This window comes from Lemur catta, chromosome 11, assembly GCF_020740605.2.
Source record: "Lemur catta isolate mLemCat1 chromosome 11, mLemCat1.pri, whole genome shotgun sequence".
In the NCBI taxonomy this organism is placed as follows: domain Eukaryota; kingdom Metazoa; phylum Chordata; class Mammalia; order Primates; family Lemuridae; genus Lemur; species Lemur catta.
In genome coordinates, this window is record NC_059138.1 from 83,989,545 (window position 1) to 84,012,951 (window position 23,407).

Below are 23,407 nucleotides of genomic sequence, written 5' to 3' on the forward strand. Positions count from 1 at the left end.
TAAAGTAAAAATTTAAATTTTTTTTAATTTTTAAAAACTAACCATGAAATTTTAATCTATCAGCTGTACTAGAAATTACTGCAATGGAATTGGTTATAGAAGAAAAACCCATTTAATTCATTTAGACATTTAAATCTCAGTGGAAGCCAATTAAACGTATTTTCATTTGAAATCACTTTGTTTTGCTTTTCAGGATGCCAAATGATATGTTATTAGTCTGCAATTTTAATCTCATGGGCCTATATGAGGTTCACATGATGTCTGGAATGACCCACCTCATTTGGCAGCCGAAAGAGCATTTTTATTTCTGTCAGTGTGCGGAAACAAAGGATGGTAACACCAGCACTGAGGTCAGAAGATATGATCCATTTTCACCGAGCTGCTCAGAGGCCTTTGCCCCTGCAGTGTGAACATGATACTTCTGACCTCATCACAGGTTGCTTTTGTCTCCAAGAAGTAACCAAGGGACAATCTGAGAAAGTCAGACAAAGTAAATTGCCAACAACAGATGGTGTTCAATTGATGAAAAGAATGAGTGGAGATGTGGACAAAGAAATACACTAAAGATCTGTATAGCTTTTGATTGGATATACCAAAGTATGTATCAAAGATACTTATATCCATTTACCTAGAAATCCCACTTCTAAGAATTTGATCCAAGGAAATAAACAGGTGATTAAAAATTTGCAGCACAGAGATATTTGTTGTCACATTCAATGTAGAGAAAAAATGACCAACAATAAAAAAATTAAGAAAATTATGATAAGATCCACTCAAAGAAATGTTATGTACCCATTGCAAGTTATCATTATGAGAACTGTAGAAACAAGGAAAACGTTTATGGTATATTTTTAAGTGAAAGTCACTATAAAATGTTATGTACACGTGAATACATGATGTAAAAAAATGTATATTTTGCAGGTAAAAACTCTGGGACTGCCTTCTCTCTCTTTTTTTTGGAAACAGGGTCTAGCTCCATCACCCAGGCTGGAGTGCAGTGGCATCATCATAGCTCACTGCAGCCTCCAATTCCTAGGCTCAAGTGATTGCCTCAGCCTCTCAAGTAGCTGGGCCTACAGGTGTATGCCACCATGCCCAGCTATATTGCCCAGGCTGGTCTTGAACTCCCAGCCTCAAATGATTCTCCCTCCTCAGCCATCCAAAGTGCTGAGATTACAGGTATAAGCTATTGTGCCTGATCTGCCTTTTCTTAACAGAATAAAAATAAGATCCTTTATTGGATTTGTCACAGTATTGCTTCTGTTTTCAAAGAGAAAGATTAGCTTATGAAATTGGGACCACTGTTAGCTCAATTGAGTTATTTTCCATTAATTCCAGGGGAAAACCAATATCATACATACAAGTCACTTCTCCAGAATACAGTTTAGCCAATAATATACTCAGACAAAATGTCAGAAAATTTGATGAGAATTGACTGATTTCTACCTTAAATAGATTGAAAGAGAATATGATATTCTTATAATTTATTTGGCCCTCCACATTGATTTGATTGTGGCAATAACTTCAAGCATTTTGGCCGTTATTGTGTACATGTTAATAAACAATATGCATATAAGTCATCTATTTCTCAAGAGATTTGAGCCTCTTAGTTTCCAAATCTATAAAATCTGTAAAATGGAGGTAATGGCAGCGATGTCATTGTTTCTGTGAAGATTACGTGCAATAACTTATGTAAAGTGGTCGTTTGGTGTTGGGCGCCCACTAAGTGCTCGCTAAGGGAGAGCTGGTACCCTGTGGTGAGTTAGCACAGCAGCTCTCAAGCCAGACTGTCTGCGTCAGCAGTGCAGCTTCCACACTTACCAGTCAGTTCACTTTCCTGGGTCTGTTTCCTCATCTGACAGATAATAGCGCCTACCTCATGGGGCTGCTGTACAGAAGGAGTGGATCTGTATGTGGAGCACGTAGGACAATGCCTGGCACATAGTCAGTGCTCATTAAACATTAGCTGTTATCATATTTTCTCCTGAGCATCACACCTACAATTTGGATAAACTACTGCAAGAGGTTCCACTGTCTTCAGACAACTTCAGCTGTCACGAAACTCTGCCCTGACTCAGACACAGCCAAGCCTTCCACTGGCAGAGCTAGAGGTAATTGGCATGATTTCTTCCTCCATTATCATCTTCAGAGAAAAGGAGAAAGAAAGGGAAAAGAAGAAAATGTTTTAAATATTTGCGAATGTTGGTATAAAACTATAAGGTGGTGATGCTCAGTGGGGGAGTTTTTGGAGACACTAGTGGTTGCCAGAGTGATGAACGAGGGGTACTACTGGCAACAGTTGTGGGGAGGAGATGCTGTCTGACCTGCAACACCTGGGCCAATAGTGCACGACAAAGAGTTGTACTTGTCCTGGTCCCGCACGACTTTCAAATGCCCCAGGAGACATTCATGCAAAGTAAAAATCTGTTTAGAATCATCTAAGCCTAGAATCTACGTTTTAAATATAAACACAGTATTTTTTGTTTTACCCTAATTTGTTATATTTCCAGATTATAAAATAATCAGGCTTCTTGTAAAATATTTAAATATTATAGAAACATTGTAGAAAATATTTAGGACAAATAAATCTTTCGTATTCCTACCTTTTGTGGACTTAATTTGTGTCCCCTGCAAAATTTGCATTGAAGCCCTAGCCTCCAGTACCTCAGAATGTGCCTGCATTTGGAGATAAGGTGGGCCCTAATCCAATCTGACTGGTGTCCATATTAGAAGAGGAAATTTGGATACACAAAGAGAAACCAGGGATGCTTGTGTACAGAGGAAAAGCCATACGAAGAAACAGAAAGTGGCCATCTGCAAGTCAAGGAGACAGGCCTCAGAAGAAACTAAACCAGCTGACATCTTGATCTTACACTTCCAGCCTCCAGAGCTGTGAGAAAATAAATGTCTGTTTAAGCCTCCCAGTCTGTGGTATCTTGTTATGGCAGCCCTAGCAAACTAATAGACCACTCCTCCAGATTCTTCCAGATTCTTTCTGTGTGTGTGTTCTAGCAAATGGCACAATTTTCTTTTATAGAAATTCATGTCTTCAACAGATATTTATTATATACCTACTATATTTAGGGGGATAGATATATTGGAGAACAAAGTTTCTACTGAAATCAGATTATAGCAAATATACAAATAGCAGCGGTTCTTTTCACTTTAAAATATACCCTAAGTATTAGTCTATGTCAATAATAATAAATACCACTTATCAAGGGCTTTGTGTGTTCCAGGCACTGGGATAAACACTTTGCTTACATTGTGTTAGAGTATCTCCTATACCTCCAAGCCATATGAGATGATAGACTTGAAAGCCCTTTGGAAACTCTAAAGCTCAAGGGAAATGCAAAGGGGTTTCCTCCAGCAGCCGCACTTCACTAGCCTTCAAGGCTGGAAAGAGCCTTAATAAGCAATGGATCCTACTCATTACTCATGAGGGAACGAGGCCCAGAGAAAACAGGACCTGTCAGGATTTTGGGCTGAGGTCAACAAATTGATTCTGGTCAGTGGAAGCCAAAAAGGTAATTTATTGCAGGATCTTGGGGAACAAAGGAAGAACAAAGCTCAGAAAGTTAAGGGAGAGTGGCAGCGGCTCACCCAGCCACTGTCAGCCACCAGAGCAGCATGGGTTCTCACATCTGCCATTTGACTCTCAGCAACATCACTGCCACTGCAAATAATATATTTGCACTCCATTGATTTTGTCCTCTCCTTTCAGATTCTAAGTCCCAGGCGAGAGTGTCCAATTCATTGTTCTGTCAGGGGCAGGGAGAGAGAATATTGGAAGAATGAGCCACATCTCCCACGAAGCCTCACACTATGGGAGTTGGGGAGAAATCAAGGAAGGGATTCAGATGTTGGGTATCCAGAAGGGCCAGTGTCTACTACAAAGGGGAAAAGTCGGGGCTTGAAATCAGGTATCCTGACTTTCAGTTCAATCTTTTTTTTTTTTTTGACAACTCCTTTCTTTATATTTACATAAATATGAATATATATATTTGGGGTACAGTTTAATATATACTGAATTTTTCAGGGATACAACTACTATCTAACCAGAAGGAGTGTTGCACCCCGTTGTACTGTTTGACACTTTACCAACTGACAGCAGCACCGCTCCTGGTACTGTGTCACCAGCACCACACACCTGCCAGTCTGCCCATCCCCTGCGCCAGACTCCTTTGTTATGCCTTCGTGGAGGTATGCACAAGCATTTGTGTATTAAAATACATACTCTTTTGTTATTGATTACCTTCATTTCTCCTCTGATTTACAATTAGGACCTTATAATTTCTTTAAAATTATATGCATAGGTAAGTTATATTATGCATAAATAGCATTGCAAGGTAGTACAGGGAGCATTACAATATATTAGTTATGAAAAAGGGTATTGTGTCTAAAAACCACTGCTTTAAAGAAAACTTATAATAAAATTTAGAAAACAAAAACTCTTGTTTGCATCTTCCTTACTCCTCTTCATTTTTTTAAATTGCTATTTAGTCTCGTTTCGTTTTCTTGGCTAATTGGCTCCAATTCTTTCTTAGTCTCTGCTGGTTTCCAGGACTTGTTAGTAATGGTAGCTCCAACCCCTATAGTTGTTGCTATGAGATGTTAAAATTTCTCCAGTCTTCCCTTTGCTGCAACCTAAATTTAATTAACATATTGCTATGGACTTTTTAGTTCTGAAAACCTAGTATTCTTCTTTGTACATGTTGGGGGCTTGGAAACCTGACAAAACTTGGAAGAAGGAAAAATGACAGCTACCCCAAACACTGCACAGCAGTCGCAGAAATCTCCACGGTGTTTCATTTCTAGTAATGAAAGTCCCCTCTCAAAGGAGAAGGCATCCCCATTTATATCAAGTATGTGGATATTTGCTTAGACTGTAGTTGTTTACTGATTACATCCACTTACTTGGTTTTACTAACAGATTAAACAAAGCTTTCTGTTTCTTCCTTTGCCTGCTTCTGATTTTTAAGAACTCACACTTTGTTTTTAGAATTTCCTTTAAAAATTGAAACATTATACAATTTTAGTTTTAGTTTAAAATAAAGGCTTTTTATTATAAAATAAGTCAAATAGTAATTTTAGAAGTGATAAAAACTAATTTACCTTATAGATCAATGAATGTTTGAAGAACAATGGCAATAGACAAAAATTCTTACTATGTGGCTTTCTACATGACTATTTCTGTGGCCTCATGCACACATGTATTTTAGAATCTGAACTCTAAAATTGAAGTTATTCATTACTTAGGAAGGACATTCATTTTTTTTTTTTCTTAAGGACATTCTTAAACAGGTGCAAAGGAGTGCTGGTGTTCCACATCTGAAATCCTCCTGGTAGGACATCAATTTTGCAGTATCTGTGTTGCTTAATTAGAATCAGTAGTGTTCAAATTTGTTGAGATGTGTAAAGATACTTAGAGATAAATTATGTTTTCTTACACAACTGAAGTCCCCAAATCCTGCTGGATCTTAGTAAAAATCCCCATATTCTTCTTCTTTTTTTTTATTTTATTTATTTTTTCTTTTTTTTTTCCCCCCATATTCTTCTTGATAAAGGGTGTATAACTCAAAGGGTGTCAAATCTGGTTCTTAACTGTGCAAGAAATGCTATTTTCTTCTCCATAATGTTTAAGAACCAGCATGATCAAATTTTCCCCCCTTAGCAGTCTCAAACTCCTGAGGAATCCTGGTGTGACACAAGACATCAGTTTCCTACTACCTGGTTAAGTGATCGTTAGACTTCGATATGTAATAGGTAGATTTGATATTATGATAGCCTATTCTCTCCTAAAATCCTGTCAGTGATTTATTTCCTGAACTTCATCAGGTAGACAGAACTCTAATGTCTAATTAGAGAGAAACAGATCGAGTTGTTTATTGACTATTTGGATAGATTTAAGAAAAAGCAAAATCAATGCAGAAGTATTTGTTGGTGTATATGCAGCACTGTCCCAAAAAATGTTTTCTTTAGCTGAGCACTCAGTCATGCTCAGTGTCAGCTGTAAAAATCCCATAAATTTTAACTTGTACTGCCTGAATTCAGGCCTTTACCAATTTTTGCTTGGCCTATTGTAATAACCCTATCTTCCCGCCTTTACTTCACATAGCTCCCCTGTCCTCCACAACATTGCCAGAAGGATCTTTCTACAAGTTTGATCCTATTGTTCTCTTCTTATCTCTCCATGACTCTGAAAAAGTTCGTCCCAGCCTTCCTTTCCAACGTCATCTTCTGTCAGGCCAACCAAAGAGCCTCACGCATCAGAGATAGTAACACTTGCTGTTTCCTAAATATTCTGTGTCCTTGTATTTATTGCTGTGTCCAGAATGAGTTTTTTCTACTGTGTCTCCTTTAAAATTCAACTAAAACATCACCTCCTTACTCATTTTCCCAAGTAATCCCTTTCTCCTCTGTGTTTCCCTAATACTTCCTACATCCCACATAATGTATTATAATTGTTCATTAGTTTTGCTCCATGAGCCTGTGAGCTCTTTGAAGGATTGAACCAATTTTATTAAAGTCTAGATCCTCAGCATTTAGTACAGTGCTACACACATAGTAAGTGCTCAATATACATGTATTGAATTAACAGCTTTCCAAAGGATAATTCTTTTAACTCTCCCATAGTCTAGATGAGATTTCTTTAATTTCATTCAAGTCCATTTTTATCTGGAGAAAAGTTTCTTGAATGTCTATGAGGATTTTGTTCACTGTAAAGGTATTAATGAATAAAGTGACATAATCAGTCAGGCTTGTTTAGATCTCTTCTGAGTTTAGTTTATATGACTCAATCTGCCAGAACATGATTGCTCAGATTGAACAAAATAAATTCAATTCTTGAACACAAACAGTAATGGCCTATCAAGCATCCAAGACAACGCATCAAGACATAGACCGTGTCAGAGTATTCAGATGATTGTTAGATTGTTCTCTCACCTTAGCTTTTATTTTATTCTATCTCTGGAATCTTGTCCCATTGTGTCAACCTAAAAGGAAGAGGCTGAGGTACAAAATATGATTTAAAGAGTTTACTTGAGCCAAAGTAAGGACAGCTGCCTGGAAGACTCAGACCCAAGTAATCTTGAATATGAGCTCCTTTGGGCCTTTCTTACAAGCAGGTTTTTAAAGGCAAAAAAAATGGGGGTGGGACAGGGAGTGGGCTGATACAGAGTTGGTTGTCAGGAATTCTCATTGGTTTACAGAATTAACATTGATCAGTGATAGGCTATATATTGTTAGCTATACAGTGTGGTTTAGAGTGTCCAATGTGGCATTATTAGGTTAACTTATAGCTACTTGTGGCAATAGCAAGCAGTTTCAAGAGATGAATACATAGCTCAAAAGGGGGAGTAGGACATGATTGCTGCCTCATGTCCCTCAGCGCCTGACAATTTAAAAGGACTTACGTTTCTCAGATAAAAGTTCTTTTCTCATTTCCCCTTTTGATCAAAAATTTTTCTTCCTGAATGCGTTGATAATCAAAATTTGAGTGTCAAGCTGTCCCTCATCACTGGAAAGCTCACTTCTGGGTAGTCTTGTCAAAGTCCTTGATCTATAGCTGCTGTTGCTTGTTGAATCATCTCTAGTCTTCAGAAAACAACAAGAGATACATAGTGGAAATATAATGTACATAAGTGTTACAATTGAAAAGAAAATTTGTATGCCAGAATTAATAAAAAACCCTATTCCATTAGAGAGCCAACTAAAAATATCATAAAGAAAATTAAGGGCTGGGCGCGGTGGCTCACGCCTGTAATCCTAGCACTCTGGAAGGCTGAGGCAGGTGGATCGTTTGAGCTCAGGAGTTTGAGACCAGCCTGAGCAAGAGCAAGACCCCGTCTCTACTAAAAAAGTAAAAAGAAATTAGCTGGACAACTAAAAATATATAGAAAAACTTAGCCGGGCATGGTGGCATGTGCCTGTAGTCCCAGCTACTCAGGAGGCTGAGGCAGGAGGATTGCTTGAGGCCAGGAGTTTGAGGTTGCTGTGAGCTAGGCTGATGCCACGGCACTCTAGCCCAGGCAACAGAGTGAAACTCTGTCTCAAAAAAAAAAAAAAAAAGAAAAGAAAATTAAAATCTAGTCCTTCTTCATAGACGTCTTATAGCCAGGAAATAATTTAGAATTTAGTCTAAATTATAGGAAAATAATAAAAACTCAAAGCAATGGACAAGGCTAAACTCTAATAACATGTGTACTATAGTTTTCTTCTGAAACATAACTTTTTTCTCTCTAGTTCTCCATTTCTATCAAAGATAAATCTTAGTAGGACCAATTATGTGTAAAATAAATTATACTATTATATGTAGCCTGATTATTTACATAATATGCAACAAGAATAGTGATTGGCCACATAGATTCTTTTAAATTGGCTTTGCTGGTACTTCCATAAGGGATTTTGGATTAGACTTTTAGAAGCTTCTCAAGGCTGGGTGGCCAACCCAAGGATTTATCATCAAACTGTGCCCATAATACCTATACAAATTGGGTGAATTCCTCTTTTCTCAAGGTCCCAAAATATCTTGAAGGTCCTGAGATAAGTAAAGAAAGTGACATTTTTTACTTACCACAAGGATAGAAACCTTTTAAGGGAACCATGTAGACAAAATACCAGGCCAGTCTTTCCAAGAGGCTTTTTATCAGCTCTATAAAGTCAACCTCAATTCTTTAAGCAGTCTGGACATATCTGAAAATATGCCACTCCAGTTAAAGCCATGGTAAAATAACCAGTGTATCTAATTGTGTTATGTTACAATAGAGAACAGATTCTTATCAAACTGAAGTAAATAACTGTTTTGCCATAAATTAAGAATAGTCAAATAGTTTCCAAATTTTGGAGAAATCAGGTAGAGAGAAAGGCAAATGTTTCAATTTTGCTCACAAAGGTATATTTTACCAATTGCTATAAGCTATTGGATTGTCCCTCCCGGGTGTCAGGATCTAAGTAGTAAAGAGGATGGTCTGGAAAGGAAAAGGACTGGATTTTTATCCTGGCTCTGGGTAATTTACAATGTCTTCTGATCCAGCAGCCTCCTAAAGATGGGGTTGGTGCACAGGCGGGGAGGGAGCCTGGCCGGCCTTGGCAAGTGCAGCCAGCCAAGAGTGGTGGAGACGGAAGAAGAAAGGAGGAGGAACAGGGAGAGCTGAGAAAGAAATCTTACCTGGAAAGTGAAGACAGTGGGAGACACAGGAATAATTGGACTATACCCAATTATAAACCACTTTTTGAGAAGCATTAGGCTTTGTGTTTGTGTCTCTCTCTCAGCTCTGGACCTAACATTTGGTGCCGAAACCTGGAAGGCCGCACCAGGTGGGCATGACCTCTGGGTCTCTAGCAGGCAAGGCTTGCAACTCAGGAAGCAGCAGGCTGTGGCAGCTCGTCCTGGGCTGGCTCCCAAATCCTGCCTGCCCCTGAGTCCCTAGGTCGCCAGTAAGGTTTCCATGGATCTTTGAATAAATTGAGAGGAGCCAGTCTCCTGGGTTGATCACAGAGTCCCCGTGAGCCACTAACCTCCCTTCTCCCTGATGAGGTAGCTGGGAGAAGTGCTGAGCTGTGCAGGGGAGTCTCTCAAACTTGTCTCTGATCCTGGAGTGTAGGCAGAGCGCTCTTGCTCAGCCGAGGTAAGGTAATTGTCCACATGGACCCTCCTGAACCAAACTGAGAGACACAGGACTGGAACTTGGATCTTCCTTGCTGACCTGCAAAATCTACACCCTGAGATACCCTGTTCCTGGTAAGTGGGAGCTCACAAGCTCGTTCTCATTTCCCCATCCCTCTCATTGCTGGACTCGACCCAGAAAGTCCTACCGGTAAGCCAGACGACTCTCGGCCCCTGAGGCCTTCGTTGAACACAGGGATGCCTGTTCCAACTCATAGCTCGTGATTGTCACTCCCGTGCCATTCCCTCGTTCTAGGGAATTGAGTAGAATCGGCCCCGTGTGACCCTACTCTTTCCAGGAACATAGGAAACTCTCAGTCTATCCTAAAACTATCCCTCTGAAGTCTCAAAACACTAGGTCTTACTACAATTTCTGTCACCGCAATGGCAAATGGCCCGACATTTCTTTCCTCCCTCTATATGCCGTGGCCACTCTCTTTCTCTCTCTCTCTCTGTCTCTCTCTATACATACCTCTATTTATCTCTTTTCTCTTTATTCTTTTTTAGGAAAATAAACTTTTACTTCTGTATATCCTAATCACTGTCTGAGAATTCTTTCTCCCCTTGCATATGGACCTCTCACCCTAACAGTTAGTGGCCCATACAGGGAGAAAAAACTAAGTCACTGAGTCCCTTCTCTGCCTCCATATGAGGAGCTCATCTTTCATAGTTGTCATCAGGGACAATATTACGTTACATGACAAGGAAACCAGGCCCAAGAATGAATCAATCCCTTAATCACAGTGTTATTCTCCACTCAACCTTCCGTTGCCACTGGCACAGCAAGGGGGTCTAAAGTTCTTTAAGTTCAGCCCTTTCTCAAAACTTGCTAGAAATCCTAATCTTCACTCTGCCTAGCACATGTTACTTTTTATTCATGTGTCTCCCACTGTCTTCACTTTCCAGGTAAGATTTCTTTCTCAGCTCTCCCTGTTCCTCCTCCTTTCTTCTTCCGTCTCCACCACTCTTGGCTGGCTGCACTTGCCAAGGCCGGCCAGGCTCCCTCCCCACCTGTGCACCAACCCCATCTTTAGGAGGCTGCTGGATCAGAAGACATTGTAAATTACCCAGAGCCAGGATAAAAATCCAGTCCTTTTCCTTTCCAGACCATCCTCTTTACTACTTAGATCCTGACACCCGGGAGGGACAATCCATCTTAACAATGCACTTCATCTCCCAGTTGGCCCCTGATATTCAGCATAAACTCCAAAAGCTTAAAAGGGGGCCTGACTCCACAAGTGGAATTTTTACACCTGGCCTTCAAGGTCTTTAATAACCAAGCTGGAGAGAGGTGAAGGAAAAATAGAGTGGGACTGACAACCGCCCCCAAAACAGAAAAAGCTTTTCAAATAGTGGCTGCCCCTGTAAAACTTTTGCAGAGAGTCACTCAAAAAGGCCCCAGGGAAGTAGACAACAAGGCCACACCCTTCTACAGGAGCTGAGCCCTGCTTCCACTACCACTCTGGGTGCTTAGAGTAAAAATGCCCCAAGAAATGGGCTCGGCCAGAACTGTGTCCCCTCTGACAAAAGAAAGACCCTGGAAGAGCAAGTGTCCCCTTCCTAAAACAGGACATCACACCTGCATTCTGGAACTGGCTGCCCCACCCTGAACGGGCATCCTCCATACCCACAGACCCTCCGGAACTGCTTCAGTCTGACAGGCACGTCGAACGTTAACACGCCAGGGTGACGGAGCCTTAGATAGCCCTCTGGCACAGGTAAGAACTAATGCCGGAGCCATGTCCTCTACTCTTTCTGAATTTTCAGGGCCTCTATTTCCTTCTCCTACCCCCATCCTCAGAGTAAAACATGAAATACAAGCCCCCTGTGTATTCCACAGCTTCTCTGTAGCTGGGAGATGAAGTCTTTGCTTGCCCAACCCTTTTTGTACTTCCCAATTACCCCCACTGGAAAACGATCTTAACTAGAACTTCACATACAACATTTTCCTTGATATACTCTGAACTTTCAAACTATAAAACTTTCTGGGCCGGGCGCGGTGGCTCACGCCTGTAATCCTAGCACTCTGGGAGGACGAGGCGGGTGGATCGCTCGAGGTCAGGAGTTCGAGACCAGCCTGAGCAAGAGTGAGACCCCGTCTCTACTGAAAATAGAAAGAAATTATCTGTACAACTAAAAATATATATAGAAAATATTAGCCGGGCATGGTGGCGCATGCCTGTAGTCCCAGCTACTCGGGAGGCTGAGGCAGGAGGATCACTTAAGCCCAGGAATTTGAGGTTGCTGTGAGCTAGGCTGACGCCATGGCACTCACTCTAGCCCGGGCAATAAAGTGAGACTCTGCCTCAAAAAAAAAAAAAGAAAAGAAAAGAAAAGAAAACTTTCTGTCTTGTTTCACCTAAAATTGTCTCCTTCTATATGTCTACATGTTTGTGTGTCCATATATGTCATGTATTTGTAATGTTTCTCTACCAAAATATGTAAAAGAGCTCTAATTAATTAGCTTAAAGAATTAAGTAAATAAAAAATTATCTCCAAGATTTAAACTGTTAAATTCCACCTGGCCCAACCCTATTCATCCCCTCTAGGCCTAAGGGCTATTACAAAAGAGACAGGCATATAAAATTGTAAAGACTGATTTCAAGAAATGAAATTAATAAGTTTGGTTCCCTTGTCTTTCTCCACCACCCGCACCTAACGTCTACCTGCCAACAATAAAACTCACTGGACAAGTTCTTAAAGGGATCGCGACACTTACAACCTAGAAACTAAATTTTTTTTTTTTTTTTTTTTTTTTTTTGAGACAGAGTCTCGCTCTGTTGCCCGGGCTAGAGTGAGTGCCGTGGCGTCAGCCTAGCTCACAGCAACCTCAAATTCCTGGGCTTCAGCGATCCTACTGCCTCAGCCTCCCGAGTAGCTGGGACTACAGGCATGCGCCACCATGCCTGGCTAATTTTTTTTCTATATATATTTTTAGTTGGCCAGATAATTTGTTTCTATTTTTAGTAGAGACGGGGTCTCGCTCTTGCAGAGGCTGGTCTCGAACTCCTGAGCTCAAACGATCCACCTGCCTCGGCCTCCCAAGTGCTAGGATTACAAGCGTGAGCCACCACGCCCGGCCCTAGAAACTAAATTTTACTCAAGAATTTCCCAGGACAAACTGAGTCCCCTTTGACCTTTCAAATAATTCTTGCTACTTCCACTACTACAGCTGAACTTCTGGAAATCCCATCTGAGAGTCATCTCACTGGACTCAAACCTACAGCCCCTCCAGAACCTGCTTCCACCCACAGCAAGCTCCCTGAAAGTCCAGCCCATCGTGGATACCAGGCTCCAATAATATGCTGTGGTATCTATGGCTCCTTATCATGCTTTGTCTCCTCTTTATACTTCCCGTGTCACTCTATGAATGCCTCCACAGCCTGGCTTACACACCAGGCTGGTCAGTCCTTTGCACGTGCTGGGAACCCCAATAATAATAACCTTACTTTCCATCCCCCCACTACGGACACCATGACATCTCTATCTGCCTACAGTTGAAAAGACTTCTCTCTCTACCTTCTCAAAACTATGAGCTCTTCTCACCATGTATAATCTTAAACTCTTGGCTAAGGCCCCTAGTGACTCTACTTTCAGCTCTCATTTTCAAACCCTACATTCTCCACTGTCTAGTAACATTCATATAAAACCAAATTCAGGTCCTAACTATTTCTCTCCAGTAAAACCCCATCCTGCCCTATTCTAACTTCAAGACTGTCCATTTTCAATCCCTTCCCTTTTAATAAATAAACTCATAAGAAGATCTCTTCACCCCTTCTCAGCTTGAAGTAGCCACAGAAGAAAGATCTCTACCCATTTTCCCAGCTTCTGAGTTCATTTACATAAAAATTTAATTTTAACAACAAAAAGGGAGGAATGTTAGGGTGGCCGTGAATCTCCCAATTTTCTAATAACAGCTAAAAATGAATTCTGAGCTCTCCCTACTCTTTACTCTCTCTCTCCCAAACTAGCAGGCAACCTGCTGGGACTGTTTTCACAAACACCTAAAAGAGCCCAGAAAAGAAATGTAAATCTTTCTCTTTACATTTCCCCAGCTCCCAGCTTTTAGAATTTGTTTTACAAATTCTAGGTGTTCCTGAGAAGCTCCCAGACAGACAACAGGGGGGTCAACTCCAGGCCTTTGTTTCCTGCCCAAAACTGTAGGACAAAGATCACATCCCCTGCAATAAGCCTGACTACATTTCAGAGATAACCAAGTCTCCAGAAACAGAAAAATAAAAATAAAAAATAAGGAAGCAGTCAAAAAGACAATGACACTCGCTTCCCAATCTTTCTAATTTTTTATTTTTTTTTTTTATTTTTATTTATTTTTTTTTTTGAGACAGAGTCTCACTTTGTTACCCGGGCTAGAGTGAGTGCCGTGGCATCAGCCTAGCTCACAGCAACCTCAAACTCCTGGGCTTAAGCGATCCTACTGCCTCAGCCTCCCGAGTAGCTGGGACTACAGACATGAGCCACCATGCCCGGCTAATTTTTTTGTATATATATTTTTAGTTGGCCAGATAATTTCTTTCTATTTTTAGTAGAGACGGGGTCTCACTCTTGCTCAGGCTGGTCTCGAACTCCTGACCTCGAGCGATCCACCCGCCTCGGCCTCCCAGAGCTAGGATTACAGGTGTGAGCCACCGCGCCCGGCTAATTTTTTATTTTTACCCTTTTCCCATACCTTACCCTTCCTTGTCTTATATGTATATAATAAAAAGGGTGGAATGTTAGGTTTCTTCTGGAAACTATGTATAGGACGTAATACTTAGATAGTGATCATACAGCCTGTGAGACAAAAGCTGTGGGAGTCTGGAGAGTCCAAGGTGAAGCTACTCCCTCCCCTATCTCTGCAGGTGTTAATCGCTCTTCCCCTTCCCCCCCAAAGCCTCTATAAAACCCAAGGCTTTCCTCCCCCCACCTCTCTCAGGGTGGATGCTCTTTGGCCTCCACCCATCTGCATCCAGATGCTCCAAATAAACAGCATTTTGCTACACATGAGGCTTCCTGTGTGTGTCTCTCTCTCAGCTCCGGACCTAACATCCCTGACTGGTCATCTGGGGTTTAATTGACTGTTCCCTTGACACTTGCTGAACTTAAGGAGTTATTTTTGCTCATTCTTTTATAATTGTTTCTATTTTTATTTTTTTCTTTCATAATTTTTTCTAGATATTTTGTTTATTGAAACTTTTTTCAAACATGAGGGTGTTATCGAAAGTTTGATACTTGTCCCCACAGCCTAACGAAGAATGAAGAACAAGGACAAATGGTTTGAGGAAAAGGAAAGAGAAGTTTATTAATTTGCCAGCAAATGAGGAAGATGTCAGACTCTTGTCTGAAAGTACCATCATCCTGTCTATAAGCAGAAATACAGAGCTTTTAAAAGGAGTTTTCAACTTTGGGCTATTAACTATAGCATCTGCAGTGAAGACAGTCTCGTGACCTCTGCCCTGATAATTCTGTCAAGCCATCCCCTGTGGTAAAAAAAAGCAAAGAACACTCCCCCGCCCCTCTAATTAGTGGCCTCTGGCAGGTATGCAGGTTTTAATTCCCAAAAACACTAGGGGGGTTAACAAGAAAACTCATAAAACATTTTACCCCCTTTTCAGGCTGTTCCTTCTGTTACAAGGGTACTAATTTTTTTTCTTTTCTGTTTTTTTTATTCACAGCTGTAACTATAGCATCTAGATCAGTGCCTGGTAATATGTGGTGCTTCATAAATATCTATTCAATGAGTGAGTAAACACTTTAAATCAAATCCTTTTTTTTAAAATCTCCCATCTTCTACTACAGTACTGGCACACAAATTGATTTTTTCTTTGATTGAAATCAACAAAGTGCTTATCATGCTTTTAATAGAATTAAAACTATTATAAATGTGTTCTTAACATTTTCTTAAAGAATAAACCTCATAAAAAATAAATTGGCTTTTTTATACTCAGTTATATGATCCGAGAATTGTTTTTTAAAATGTGAAGACAGGATGTGTATATTTAAACTCATATTCTGTTCTAAGCCTTTTTGTTTTCCATAATTAAAGGTCATTTACTTAAGTACCTGACATTTCCATTACAAAATATTCACAAGTTCCCAGGAGGCCCCCAGAGGCCTAACTAGGGCAATTCCAGGAATGTGTCTAGAGCAGTACCAAAGCAGCTGCAACCAGTCAGCATTTAGGGAACTGCAGCCTTATTTCAGGAAGCAATGCTTGGAGGCAGTAGACAGATGATAAGGTCACACTTCACCACAAGAGTCCAAGACTATGACTCACCAAAAGTCCCTTTCCAAACCTTGGTACTTAGAGGAAGAAAACACCTGACATGTATCACGAACAAAATATCTATGTGTCATATTTTTGCAGAAGCAGGAAAATTTAGAAAACAAAGCAATATAATTTCAGTACAGCCCAGCCCCATCAATACAAAAATCATATGTGTATATAAATGAATTATTACTAAATATATACTACACATTTAAGTGTCAATGGAAAAGAACCCAAACTCTGTAAAATAATTTAAAAAGGTTTATTCTGAGCCAGGGATGTGTGACCATGGCCCGGAGCCACGCCCAAGAAGCCTTGAGCAAGTGGACTTTCGATGGTTGGGTTACACTTTGGTTTTATACATTTTAGGGAGACAGGAATTACATGCAAAATCATAAATCAATACATGGAAGGTGTACATTGGTTAGGCCCAAAAAGGTGGGATATCTGTATCCCACCTCTAATCCTGGGGGATTACAGATTGTAGGTGGTTTAAAGATTCTTTGATTTGTAATTGGTTAAAGAAATGAAACTGTGTCTAAAGCCTTGGAATGTTTTAAGTTAACATAAGGAAGTCACCAATCAGAGACAAGTCACCAGACATAGACTCACAGATCTGTTGGGTAAATTGAGGACCTGCAGGCATGGTTTACGCTTTGTCTTGCATAGCCTTAGGCCCATAAATGAGTTACAAAGGGTATCTTCAAGAAGGGAGGGAGCATGATCAGGTGTGCCTGACCTCCTTTGTCATGGCCAGCAAGTCAGCTTTAGGGTATTTCTGGGGTCTCCTTGGCCAAGAGGGGGTTCATTCAGTTGCCTGGGAGGCTTAAGAGTTTATTTTAGTTCACATAAGTATTTAGTATATTAAGTATTTACTAAGCCACTGCACTAAACATAATAAACCAAAATAAATATATATATATATATATATATTTTTTTTTTTTTTGAGATGGTGTCTCGCTCTATCACCTGGGCTAGAGTGCCATGGCGTCAGCCTAGCTCACAGCAACCTCAAACTCCTGGGCTCAAGGGATCCTGCCTCAGCCTCCCCAGTAGCTGGAACTATATAGGCACATGCCACCACGCCTGGCTAATTTTTCTGTTTTCAGTGGAGACTGGGTCTCGCTCTTGCTCAGGCTGGTCTTGAACTCCTGACCTCAAGCCATCCTCCTGCCTCAGCCTCCCAGAGTGCTAGGATTATAGGTGTGAGACACCGTGCCCAGCCTATAAACCAAAATATTAATAATATAGTTAAGATTCCCAATATACCTTAAATTTTAATCACTTCAATTACTGGAGGTGTTTTAAAACAAATGACTATTTACACTGATCTCACAGAGTTGTCATGAAATTAAATGTTTAAAAAAATGGTGATACTTATTTAGCACTTAAAATATGTCAAGTAATGGCTAAAGGTTTTACATAGACTGTGTTACTTTATGATACTTTATCCTCATAAAGTGGTAATATTATCCCTTTTTATAGATAGATAAAGAGCTAGTAGGGATGAACCCATATCTGCCTGACTCCAAAGCTGTCCTCTTAATTACTGTGATCTTTAGCAATGCGCCCTCAGGCCTACGCCCTAGAGTATCCACATTGGCTATTTCCCACAGAGCCTAACACAGGTGCTTATCCAAAATGCTTGGGACCAGAAGTGTTTCGGATTTTGGATTTTTTTTTTTCAGATTTTGGAATATTTACATGTACCTAATGAAATATCTTGGGGCTGGGACCCATGTCTAAACATGAAATTCACTTATTTCATATACATCTTATACATATAGACTGAAGGTAATTTTATACAGTATTTTCAATAATTTTGTGCACAAAACAAAGTTTTTACTGTGACTCATCACATGAGGTCAGGTGTGGAATTTTCCACTTGTGGCATCACGTTGACGCTCAAAAGTTTTCAGATTTTGGAGCATTTCAAATTTTGGATTTTTGGATTAGGGACACTCAACCTGTAATAACACCTTATATTGGCTGGCCTTTTTTCCCTTTCTTACTTCCCCCTTCTCTACAGTGTTTCCTGGGATCACCTACTATATTATTAATAGTTTGCAGGGGCTGCCATAACAAAATACCACAGACTGGGTGGCTTAAACAACAGGCTGGGAAGTCCAAGATTAAGGTGTCAGGTAAGTTTGGTTCTATCTAAGTCCTCTCTCCTTGACTTGCAGAAGGCTGCCTTTTCCCTGTGTCTGCATACAGTCATCTGTCCATGTGCACATGTCTGGCGTCTGTGTGTCCAACTTTCCTCTTCTTATAAGGATGTCAGTCACACTGGATTAGGGCCCACCCTCAAGACTTCATTTTAACTTAATCACATTTTTAAAGACCTAATCTTCAAGTGTGGTTATATCTTGAAGTACTAGGGGTTAGGACTTCAACATATAAATTTGGTGGTGGGGGACACAATACTGCCCATAATGCCTACCAAATAAACCACTTCACTTGAAACTTTTGTTTCAGGCTTGAATCTAGGAAACACAGATTAAAATAAGACATGGAGGATACTGTTTGACATACAGTACTAAATATTTCTTTAGCATGTTTTGTAGTAGGGGTTCATTGACACTGAATTCTCCTAGTTTTCGTATATCTTAAAATGCCTTTATTTCTCTTTTACTCTTGAAGGACTTTTAAAAATAGACTATTTTTTAGAGCAGTTTAGGTTCACAGCAAAATTGAGCAGACAGCACAGAGAGTTCCCATAGACCATCTGCCCCACACATGCATGGACTCCCCCATTATCAACATGTCCCACCAGATTGGTACGTACGTTACAACTGATGAACTTTGACACATCATTATCACCCAGAGTCCGTAGTTCATATTACGGTTCACTCAGCGTCATGAATTCTGTGGGTTTGGAGAAATGTATAGAGACATGTATCCACAATTACACTATTATAGAGGGTATTTTCACTGCCCTAAAAAATTCTCAGTGCTCTGCCTATTCATCCCTCCCTCCCCACCTAACTTCTGGCAACCTTGATCTTTTTGTTGTCTCCATAGTTTTGCCTTTTCCAGAGAGTTATATACAGTAGTTGGAGTCATACAGTATGTAGCATTTTCAGATTGGCTTCTTTCACTTAGTAATATGCATTTAAGTTTTCTCCGTATCTTTACATGGCTTGATAGCTCCTTTCTTTTTAGCACTGAACAATATTTCATTGTTGAAGTTCCACAGTCGTTTTTCCATTTACCTACTGAAGGATATCCTGGTTTCCTCCATTTTTCAGCAATGATGAATAAAGCCACTATAAACATCTGTGTGCATGTTTTAGTGTGGACATAAGTTTTCAACTCCTCTGGGTGAAATACCAAGGGGTACAAATGCTGGATCAGATGGTAAGAGTATGTTTAGTTTTGTGATAAACTGCTGAACTGCCTTCCAAGGTCACTCTCCCATTCTGCATTCTCACAAGCAATGACCGAAAGTTCCTGTTGCTTCACATCCTCATTACTATTTGGTATTGTCAGTGTTTTGGATTGTAGCCATTATCGAACAGGCATGTAGTAGTACCAAATTGTTCTAATTTGCATTTCCTTGGGGATATTTTTGCTATATGTAAAATTCTAGATACCGAAGCTCCTCAATTTAGGATGGGGTTATGTCTTGATAAACATACTGCAAATCAAAACTATCATAAGTCAAAAACATCATAAGTATTTAATACCCTAATAAACTCATCATAAAGTCAAAAATCATAAGTTGAAACATCATAAGTTGGGGACCATTTGTACTTTTACTAGATATAAAATTCTAGGATCCAGGTTTTTTTCTTTTCAGAACTTTAAATAGGTCATTCATTGCTTTCTGGGTTCTGGTAAGAAGTCAGCTGTCGTAAGTATCATTGTTGCCCTGTCTATGATGTGCTGTTTTTCTCTGGCTGCTTTAAAGATTTTTTTTTTTTTAATTTTGGTTTTTAGGAGTTTGGTTATGATGTGCCTAGGTATGGTTCTGTTTATACTTACCTTGCTTAGAGTTTGCCAAAATCTTGTACATTTCACCAAATTTGGAAATACTTTGACCATTATTTCTTCAAATTTTTGGTCATTCTCTCTCTCTCTCTTTTTTTCTCTCTCTCTCCTCCTGGGACTCTAATTACACATATTTAGACCTCTTGATGTTATTTAACAAATCACTGTGGTTCTGCTCATTTTTGCCCAGGATTTCTTCTCTGTTTCTTTTTTTTCAAATTGGATTATTTCTATTGATTTATCTTCAAGGGCACTAATTCTTTCTTCTGTAATCTTCAATCTGCAGTTAAGCCTATCCAGTGAATTTTCTTATGTCAGATACTTTAATATTTAGTTCTAGAATTTCCATTTGATTATTTCTTTATAGCTTCTCTTTTTCTGCTGAGATTTCTTATATGTTCACTCATTAAAATCATATTTTCTTTTACATCCTTAAGTATATGTAACAACTGCCTTAAAATCCTTGTTGGCTAATTACAATGTATGAAGCATTCTAGGGTTGGTCTCTAGTGATTGTCTTTTCCTTTTGAGCGTTGGTCACATTTTTCTATTTCTTTTTATTAATATGTCTAGTAATTTTGAATTGTATCCTAGACATGGTAAATGAATATTAAATTGTAGAAACTCTGAACTCTGTTATGTTCTTCTCAAGAATATTGGTTTTTCTGTCTCTAACGGTGTTTTGAAAAAAATTGGTTTTTGTCTAAGGAGACAGTTAATTTGACAGAATTCAAACTCCAGACTGTGTCTCCTCTATGTTGGGCAGCAGCTGAAATCTTTGTTCAGTTCTTTTAAACATATATGGGCTGCCTAGATTCTGCCCTGCACATGTATAGTGAAGGAGTCAGCCGGATTTTCAAGCAGAGTTTATGCTCATAAACTGGTTTACACTTGTATAGCTCTCTTCCCTCTAGAATATTATCCTTCACATTCTAGTTGTGGTTGCTCTGAACTCTGACTCTTAATACTTAACCTGTAAGACTACAAGTTTATGAGCGTAAGCCACTCCATGTTTTGCTGACTAGAGCCTGCCCTCAGATCGAGTCATAAAAAAATGGAAAACTTATCCAGTGTCTTTCCTTTCTTCTAAATGTTGATTTCCCTCCATTTTCTGCCTGCTTTGGTCATTTTTCAGTGCCTTCATATAGTTTGTTTTTTTTTTTTTAAATATTTTGTCCAGAGTTTGTAAGTATTACTTGTGTATAGTTGATCTAATGCATGCTGTTCTGCCATTAATGAAAGTAAAACCTCATTTTTTCTTTAACAACAACAAAAAAATCTGTTCCATATCTAAACATTTGTATCATATATATTTATTTATATCAACTCTGTTTCTCCCCATCAAACATGCTTTGACTTGTTTTTGCTTTTGTTTTTAACCTTTTAGATATAAACCTTTTGGAAAGAGGACTGTGTCTCCCCCCCATCCCCACCCCCATGTCCTTATGCTCCTATCTAAGCTCCCTGCTGAAAAGGAGCCAGGCGTTTTCCTCTAGAACCTCCACACTCGCAGTACTACTAATCGTACCTTTACTTGTTCTTACTTATTCTATTCCTGTGGATGAGTGAGTAGAAACACAATGGACTAGGAAATTTTTTCCCAAGGTTAAGGACATTCCTGGGAACATTTCCAAGCATTCCATTCAGTTATTCTCTTTTTATTGATGAGGATTTTATACAGAGTTTTTTCTGGAGGTTTGAACAGTAAGTTTCTGAATAAAGGGGATTTGAGTTCACATCCAGTGGCATTAACCAGAAAAGAAAAAGGACTGTCGTTCTGGGACATGAGCCAGAGGAAGTGGACAACACTGCAGAGGGAACCAACCAGGCCACTTAGTCAACTCAACTCAAGAAGCCTTTATGTGCCAAACTATGGTGGCCTAGGGGAAAAGACAATCAAGTATACTATGAATGGCTTTTTCAAAACAGTTCTATTAAGATATAATTTACATACCAAACTATGTTATTTTTTAAGAATGAATAATGTCTGAATGAATGGATAAGGAGTTTCTAAACAACTTTCTCAGTAACTACTATCGATGAAGAGGAAAATGGTGCCCACACTTCCTCCTCCCGAGTACAGTTGGAAATACTCTTGCACCTATTCAAAGCTGTCTAGTTACATGTGCAAGTTACATGGGTCAGTTTCAAGCCTGGAATGATTGAGTTTAAAGATGAAAAGGATAGAAATTCAGCACTAAAGGAATTTATTTGGAAACTGTCTTTCATCAAGCCCTCCTAAGATTAGGAGGAATCATACCCGTTTTTTTCTGGCCAAGTCTGTATACACCATATTTCTTTCTCTAACTCAAGCAGCTAAATTCCTGCCCCAATCATTAAATTCCTCCTCCTTTCTCTTGATTTCTGGCATTAATAATTGGGCTAGAAAAGACAAAGGCAGTCACACATGGTTGAATCCTCCATCATCAAAATACTGTTTCTTTTAGAGTTTGCAAAAGAGAGGTACTTATCACTTGGAACTGACAACATCTTACCAGATTTAGCAAACTGTAAGTCACTTCTAACAGTAGTTATTCTTCATTATATAACAAATGTTTCATTTTCTTGGACAACTTTCCTGACCCTGCTGACCTTACAACCTGGCTTAGGCACACTCTTGTGTGTCCCCTGCACATATCTGCATTACATTATTTACCACATTGCATTGAAACTGCCTATTGACTTACCTCTCTTTCCCATTTGGCACTCTGCTCCTGGAGGATGTGTTTTCTGTCTCTCACTTGCTTTTAGGTCAGTTCCTGGAATAAAATAGATACTCAATACATGCTCGTTGAATAAATGGATGACTGTGCCCAAGACACAGCTAATGTAAGAACATTAACTAACATGTTAAATAAACAGGCTTTGTCTATAACACTTTCAAGGGAAAGATTTTAGAAGCAACTATGATCCTACATCTCTGAAATTTGACTCTCTCTTTTACTTTGTGCTTCCAACAAAAATTTCTACCTACACTTTTAAAAGACATTTCTGCAATAAGTAATGATAACTGTGGCATTTGCCATCATTTAACAGATTAGAAATACAAGACTTGTCCCTAAAATAGAATCATTTTTAAACTGTGGCTTCTACATAGTAAAAAGGATCCTATTAAAGTCCTTAGAAATGAAAAAGAAAATATTTAGTATAGATACCCTTTTTGTAATTATTCATGATGTACTACATAATCAAATATATTAGTTTCACTTTCAGAATCTTTTTTTTTCTTTTTTTAAAAAATTTAAATTAAATTTTTAAAATTAAATTACTTAATTTTTTAATTTAAATTCTTTCTTTTTTTAATTTTTTTTCCCCAGTCACACACTTTGTCTTTACACTCTCAGAATCTTGTCACTGAATAGAAAAAAGAGAGGTTAGAATGTATGACTGGAACCTGTTTAATTTACCGTGAGGTTAATATTAGAGACTTATGAGCTCTGAGAACTATTAATAGCTGGCCTCAGTTATTACATCTCACTTTC

General features: G+C 39.2%; 1 long non-coding RNA gene across 1 annotated transcript in view; it reads right to left on the reverse strand.

The window, feature by feature from the left end:
- Positions 1 to 18,764: 18,764 nt before the first annotated feature.
- LOC123647768 overlaps positions 18,765 to 23,407 on the reverse strand; it is a 29,507-nt gene continuing 24,864 nt past the window's right edge. The window contains exons 2-3 of the long non-coding RNA XR_006738330.1: positions 22,613 to 22,684; positions 18,765 to 18,800 (exon numbers count right to left, since the gene is read on the reverse strand). This is a non-coding gene — a long non-coding RNA (uncharacterized LOC123647768). The remainder of the gene's footprint in view (positions 18,801 to 22,612; positions 22,685 to 23,407) is intronic.